The sequence below is a fragment of the Anas acuta genome, chromosome 7 (assembly GCF_963932015.1).
Source record: "Anas acuta chromosome 7, bAnaAcu1.1, whole genome shotgun sequence".
In the NCBI taxonomy this organism is placed as follows: domain Eukaryota; kingdom Metazoa; phylum Chordata; class Aves; order Anseriformes; family Anatidae; genus Anas; species Anas acuta.
In genome coordinates, this window is record NC_088985.1 from 37,493,590 (window position 1) to 37,500,158 (window position 6,569).

General features: G+C 49.2%; 1 long non-coding RNA gene across 2 annotated transcripts; it reads right to left on the minus strand.

Annotated features, from left to right (window-relative positions):
• Positions 1 to 38: 38 nt before the first annotated feature.
• Positions 39 to 5,620, minus strand: LOC137859853 (uncharacterized). Of its 2 annotated transcripts, none has more exons than XR_011098600.1 (2): positions 5,025 to 5,620; positions 39 to 611 (listed from the first exon to the last, which is right to left on the minus strand). It is a non-coding gene; the product is annotated as an uncharacterized lncRNA (long non-coding RNA). The 2 variants fall into 2 exon arrangements; XR_011098601.1 differs by having other exon boundaries at positions 39 to 2,180.
• Positions 5,621 to 6,569: the final 949 nt, after the last annotated feature.

Below are 6,569 nucleotides of genomic sequence, written 5' to 3' on the forward strand. Positions count from 1 at the left end.
GGAACCACAGACCTTTCCGTCTTTTTTTAACTGAGCAAGCATCTGCTTTGACAATGAAGGGAGAATAATGGACCGAGACACCATACGTGTTTATTTTTCCCGTTTGTTCATTTGAAGGCAGAAAATAGATGGATGAGGAGTCCTTTTCCCAGCCTGTTTAAAAGCCCTGCCCACCCTTTCATCAGTTCACGCAGCTATCAGCAATGTTTTATTCCATTCCGCAAAGGGAAAGAGGCTCCTCCCTTACAGCCCCGGGAACACAAAGAACCTGTATTTTAATGGAATTTGAATAAAATGACATTTTTTTATCCCTGAAGAGTTCAAAGTTTTCAGCCCACTCCTGCTGTGCTTTTGTTGGCTGTAACATTTGGGTTTCCATATTGACGGCAGCGGAGACTGAAGACACTGACAAACCTCCTCCTTCCTCACTCGGTACAGCACACCACGAGGCGTTCGGGTATCTCCTGAGAGGAAAATCCTGAGGAAGACATTGTGTGGGCATCAATCGCAACCTGTGGTTTCCTTCCCTTCCAGCAGGAACACGCCAAAGCCCAGCACCACGAGATCTTCAAGCCTTGCATCACATTCAGTCCATTCACCGAGGCCTGTTCCTTTTGAAAGAGAATAAATGTGGCATATTAAAAGATAACATTTCGGATTTTCCAAGACTACTACTTCATGGTCAGGAGCTGACACCGGTCAGCAAACCCTGTTGTTCCCTTACACCACCTGTGGTCAGGGAGGATTGATTTTCAGGGCAGAAGCCACAGACAGGACTTCGGGGTGGGGTCAGACCGTGAAAACGCTGCAGTGACCGGCTGTGGGCAGGACAACGAGGCACAGAAGACTTTTTCCAGTCTCTGCCAGGCAAATTGGCATCCATCCCCAGCTGTCTGCACCAAGTCTGCAGTGTCCAGGCGAAGGTGGGCTGTGCTGGGGAGGATGGACAAGAGCTTTTGGTGCTGCAGCTCTCTGGAGAACAGATGCGCGGTAGATCCAGGGCTGCTTTGCATACACTTTCCTGCCCCCTCCTTGTCTCTTAATGATTTTCTTCCTCCCAGCACTTGTTTCTATTTTCTGCCTAGAAGTTCTGCTTGGCCCACAAGCAAAACTCAAATCCGTGACATGGGAAGACAGATTTACGCCACAGCCATGCTGAAACAAACGGGGGCTCTCTTTTAACTTTGCATCTGCTCGCCTTATTATTTCTATGATGTTCGTGTAGAGATAGCAGTAAATCTACTTTAGCAGTGACTCGCTATATCCATGAAGTTTATAAATCACTTAAGGAACAGCCCTACCCTGCATTATTAAAGATATGTTTTTATACTTTATTTCTGAGCCACGGATAAACTCCGGCAGGCAGCTATGAGCCATGCATCTTGTTTGTCCAATATAAGAGTTTCTGGTAAGCAAAGAAAAAATGGTATTAAAATATCCTCCTGAGAAATGCTACGCAATATGAAGATGGAGTAGCAGATAACACAGCCGACTAAAATATTTTCTTGATATGACCTTTGGAAGCAGGAGATAAAGTCACCGATGGGTGAATCCTGCCCTCCCCTCTGCTGCTTCTCCCGCTGAAGTCACAGGAAGGATTCGTGCACAAGGCTGCGAACTGCAGAGCGATCCCCCAAAGGAATCATTCAGACCCGCAGAGTCTCTTCAGCGGAAACCTTGCAAGCCTATTGACGCCGCATTGTCATAAAACTTAATTCAGCAGAAGTCAGAGGAAAAAAGAAATCTGTATCCCTTAAAGCGTGCCGGTCTTTAGAGGGGATGAATGGTCACTGTCAGGAGCTGGGGCCAGCAGAGCCGGCTGCTTGTGGAGCGCAGGAGGCTCACCGCAGCGCCCAGCCCAGCAGAAATGGGAGGGAGGGAAGGGACCCGGTCACCTCCCCAGCACCGGGACCCATCCAGCCTCTTCTCCCTGCAGCATCAGTACCGGGACCTGCCCCGGTAGCTGAGGCCCCGTGTTCCTACAGGGCAGCACAAGTGTGAGTTTTGGTGTGAGCTGCTCCCCGGCGGCTCTGCTGCTCTCCCTCTGCCCACAGTACAGCCGCCTGCCTGCAAGGGGCAATTTGTGGATCTGTCCCTGCTTCCCAGCGATGGCACACACCTGAGCAAGTGCATCTGGGCTGCAAACACCAGCTCTCCTTATCGTGACAAGGACTGGAGAGCTGAGGAGAGAGAGAAAATCTGTTTCCACTTTGTGCTTTCAACACCATTTTGTGTAGCATCGTGTTTCCTCTCCGCACTCATTCACTCCGTCTCCCCAGCGCGGGTAACACAGCAAAAAGGGAAAAAAAAAAAATCACTTTTAGCTGTCAGCAAGTAGCTATAAAACCACCAGAGCTGGCAGTGGCACAAAGGGCCAAGTTAATGCCTTTAAATTATCATTAGCTCACTTTTATAGCCCGGATAGCCAGGCAGGCACCTGGCCAAGCTGCCCCACGAGCTGGCAGTGAGTGCCGTGAGCCGTGGCACAGGGCGAGCAGGGTTACCCTGCCCACATTCCCCATGGCTGTGCCAGCAATGGTTAGCTGGGAAGTCTGAAATCTGTTTTTTTCTCCCACGATGGTGTTTAATGCGTCTCATGCTATGGGGTTCGCTCAGGCTCAGAAACAAAACCACTGCTTGGATTTTAACTATGCTGCACAGCACCCAAATTAAACTCGTTACTCCATTTATCCAGTGTTACCTTAATTCTTCATCACTGCCGCCCATTCTGCCGCCCCATCCCTCACTCACCCCTGACAGCAGAAGGAACCATTCAGCCAGCCGCACGCAAGGACGGCTCCCAGCAGCAGCGCTTAGCGGCTCTGGCTTTGCCCATATGCCCAAAGACTTGCTCAAAAACTGAATTTTTGAGTAATTTATGACCGTTCTTACTGTGATACAGATGGCTTATTGATCCATTTAATCTAAGTACCTGTGGTTTTGCAGAGGAAAATACTGCACTTCTCTGCACTGCTCATTTACCTACTCTTTTCCTAGAGTGAGGATGCGCTTCCTATTATCTTAATTGACTGACTTTTAGCAAGTTTCAGTCTCGCTAGAACAAAACTAATTTTGCAAAGCCCAGTCTGCCAGAGAGGTGCTGTGCTCCAGGATGGGAAAAACCCCTGCAGATCCCAGCAGGGCTCCAAGGGTCCCATCCCAGCCGTGACCACAGCTCAGGTGGCTGCTGGTGCCCCTTGTCCTGCCCAAAGAAACATCAAGGGGATGATGAAATGAACTCTCTCTCCTTCCCACTCAACAACTAATAAAGGAATAGCAAACCAGCCCCAGAAAGGCTCAGCAGTGGGTAAAACCAGGTTTTCACAGCTCCTTTGGCTGCTTTTTGAACAAGAAGACGGCACAGATCTCCAGCCTGGGCGTTCAGACCAGTTGCACTCTCAGAGTGGTCCCAGAAGGGACTTCTGCAAGACCAAACCCTCCTCCAGGATGTGCTGTTACAGGCAGGGTCCGGACACGACCTGTAAAAGCAAAACTCTTCATATGCAAAAAGCAACTCAACGAGCTGTCACTTGTGGCAGTGCAAAGCCATTACCCTCTCACAAAGATTTAGAAGAAGATTTTGTTGAAAAGCACATAAATAAATGTCTACCTGCCAGGAAATAAGAGGGTTTGTGTGGAGCTCACCAAAGAGAAAAAGCCAGCAAATTATTGTTTCAATATCTGGAGCGATTCTACGTGGCTCCTGGACGCAGGCAATACTTGTGAAAAATGCTTCTCCCCCCCCCGCTGCCTTCGTTCAGCTCGAAGTTTGTTCGCCCTCCTCCTCTCAGGCCAGCTATCGGCGTCATCCACTTCCTCCACTCACTGGGGGTGACCTTGGAAGGCACCCAGAAGGACATCTCGCACACCGCTGGCTATTTGATTCCCAGGCAATGAAAACGGGTGATGCTTTCATTAGGTGCTCTCCACTCCAAGCGAAAGTCGCGGTATTTACATATAAGTTGCCAGTCTCATTATCTCAGAGGATTTTCTCTCTCTACCACTGGAGCCAGCAGAGACGCTTCTGCTGCTGAAGACAGAGCAAAGTCCAAAGGAGATGGTCATGTGTCTTTTAATCTTCATCATTTTTTTCTAATTATGATGAATTGAAATGAACCTAAACCTCTGCTGTGCCAGAAAGGAGAGCCTGCGTTTTCAGAAAAGCTCCCTCTGTAATGAGGAGCAGAGGACAGCCATCCATTTCTGTGAACGGAGTGAAATGAATCAAACCACATTACAGAAATACAGGAAGAAGTGGAAGGCTGGGTCCTTTCTCAAGGAACAATGCTTCTTTCACCTATAAAGCCGGGCACATTGGGGTGGTCAGGCACCGAGAGCCCAAAAGCAAGGGTTGCACAGCTCCCTGCTCAGGAGGGAAGCTGCACAGGACAGCATGCAGGACCCTTGGGATGTGCCTCAGCACTTGGTAACAGCACCTGACGTGTGCTACAGGTGCCCCAGGGTCCTTACGACCTGGTGGCATGCAAGTGGTTGCTTTCTTGGGAGGGCTCCTTGGTGTAGCCCACATCTCCAAGGCTTGCCTCCCTTCCCCACCAGGGCCAGCAGAGCTCTGTGCCCGGGGTCCCAGGAGCTGGGGAAGGGGGCTTGGGGAGAGCAGGGACCAGAGGGGAGCCAGGGACATGCAGGCAGCTGGGGAGCAGCGAGGAGCCAGGCGGGGGCTCGGCAGCTCTTCTGCTGCAGGCAGCCCCCAGGGCAGCAGACCTCACCGGCAGGAGAGGAGGCTTCCCATTGCTGCTGGGAGAAAGTAGAGCAGGGAAATTGCAGCGCTAGCATTAAAAAACAGCCAAACCTGTCATTTCCCACTCAACGGGAATGTTATTCTGCAGATGCTACGTGTAATGAAGGAATGGGGCTGTTCTTGCACAGCTTTCAGCACAGCTTTCCCTCCACCTGCAAGCTCTGTGTTTTGCCTGTCACATTCACGCTCTCTCAGCGCTGCACAGACCCTGGCTGGCGTTAGGCAGGGCTGGGGGGAAGCCCCCCGCTCCTCAGTGTGTTCTCACCTGCACAGGGCCAGGAGAAAATGGTTTTCCAGCTCCTACCCAAGCCTCCAGTGGAAGAGTCACCCCTTTAGCTTCCTGCCCCTTCCTCTGCTGGAGTCTTCATTGACCTGTCCTGGTGCCCAGCTGGCAGCGCTGAGCCTCCCATCAAACAGAGAATAAAAACTTCATTCCCTGAAACTCCCAGAAGAGGGCCAGACTTTCCTTAAATTGCTCCTGATTTACACCGGCATCAGGAAAGAACCACACTTGGAACATTTACACCACAAGAATAAAAGCAAAACACTCTTCTTATTGTTGTTGTTGTTTATTTTGGTTTTAAGCAGATAAGCAGACTTTCAGGAGAGCTTAATCTGTTCTCAGAAGCTATTGACTTCTCTTTTTAATCACATGCATCAAAAATAGCAATATTATCATCATCCTTGGCAGACAACAAAGGGAGAACAAAGCCTCATGGAAGGAGAGAAAGGCAGCCATGGTGAGGGAGCACTTTGGGGATGTGGTGTGAGTTTCTTTCCCCAACCAAATTGTGCCCCGCTCCCCTGAGCTGCTGCCCACAGCTTGTTAGGGGCTGACGCTCACACACCCTCACTGCAGAAACAAAGGGCTAATAAGCCAGCTCACAAACAGGTTCTCTCTAATAAGGAAAATCACCAACAGTTGCTACATACAATGTGAGACTAATTTACTTTTCCTTAATTAATCATCTTCATTTCCTCCCTCTTTAGCCTTAACCAATGAGGTGTAAATTGCAGGGGCAGATGCATTTTCTGGGCTCAGCTCCAAACTAAATGTTCCTCAAAAGGCGAGGAGGCACTTAGCAAAGTATTTTGGTGTTTCCCTGGTGTCAGGCACATTCCACTCACCTCCTGCTGGAGGCTTTGGCTACTTCAGGTTATTTCACCCACCTTCCTTCCAGTCTGATAACAGCAGACTTTGCACCCTGAGCCATTACCCAAACCTGGGTTTGGAGCTTTTCGTTCTCAGTATGTGCTCCTGCACTGAAGGATTCCTCACAGGGAAGGGTGGAAGGCTTTTTGCCCGTTCCCTGTATGTCAACAAGCGCTGAGCCCTAGTTTACAGAGCTGAGCTGTGGGCAAACACACTGATTCTGAGGCTACATTTGCAACCCAGATACCTGAGCATGCAAATGAGGAGGCTGCACGTTTTCCCACCCATTGCTACGGCAGTGTTCAATCACACAGATAAACTCTAGGTGCATAAAAATGTAGGCACGAGACTAAAAAATACCCCTAAATGAACCTTTTTAAATGCGTAACAGCTTCATCACTGACATGGATTTCTAATTAGCAAGCCTCGCACTGAGGAAAGTTCAAATATTTTCATTAATTGCAAAAAAAAATAGGTGCTGTAAAAGCTATAGAGTGGGGGAAATGTTTTGGAGTCTGAGGATTTAAGAGAGGACCACCTTGTTAGAAACACCGTTACATTCAGCTCCACCAAACTTGGCGTCATATATTTGAATTAAACAGGTATTAATCCACATCTGAAGGACTGGAGCTATCCAGTCAATTTTCAGACTGTAAA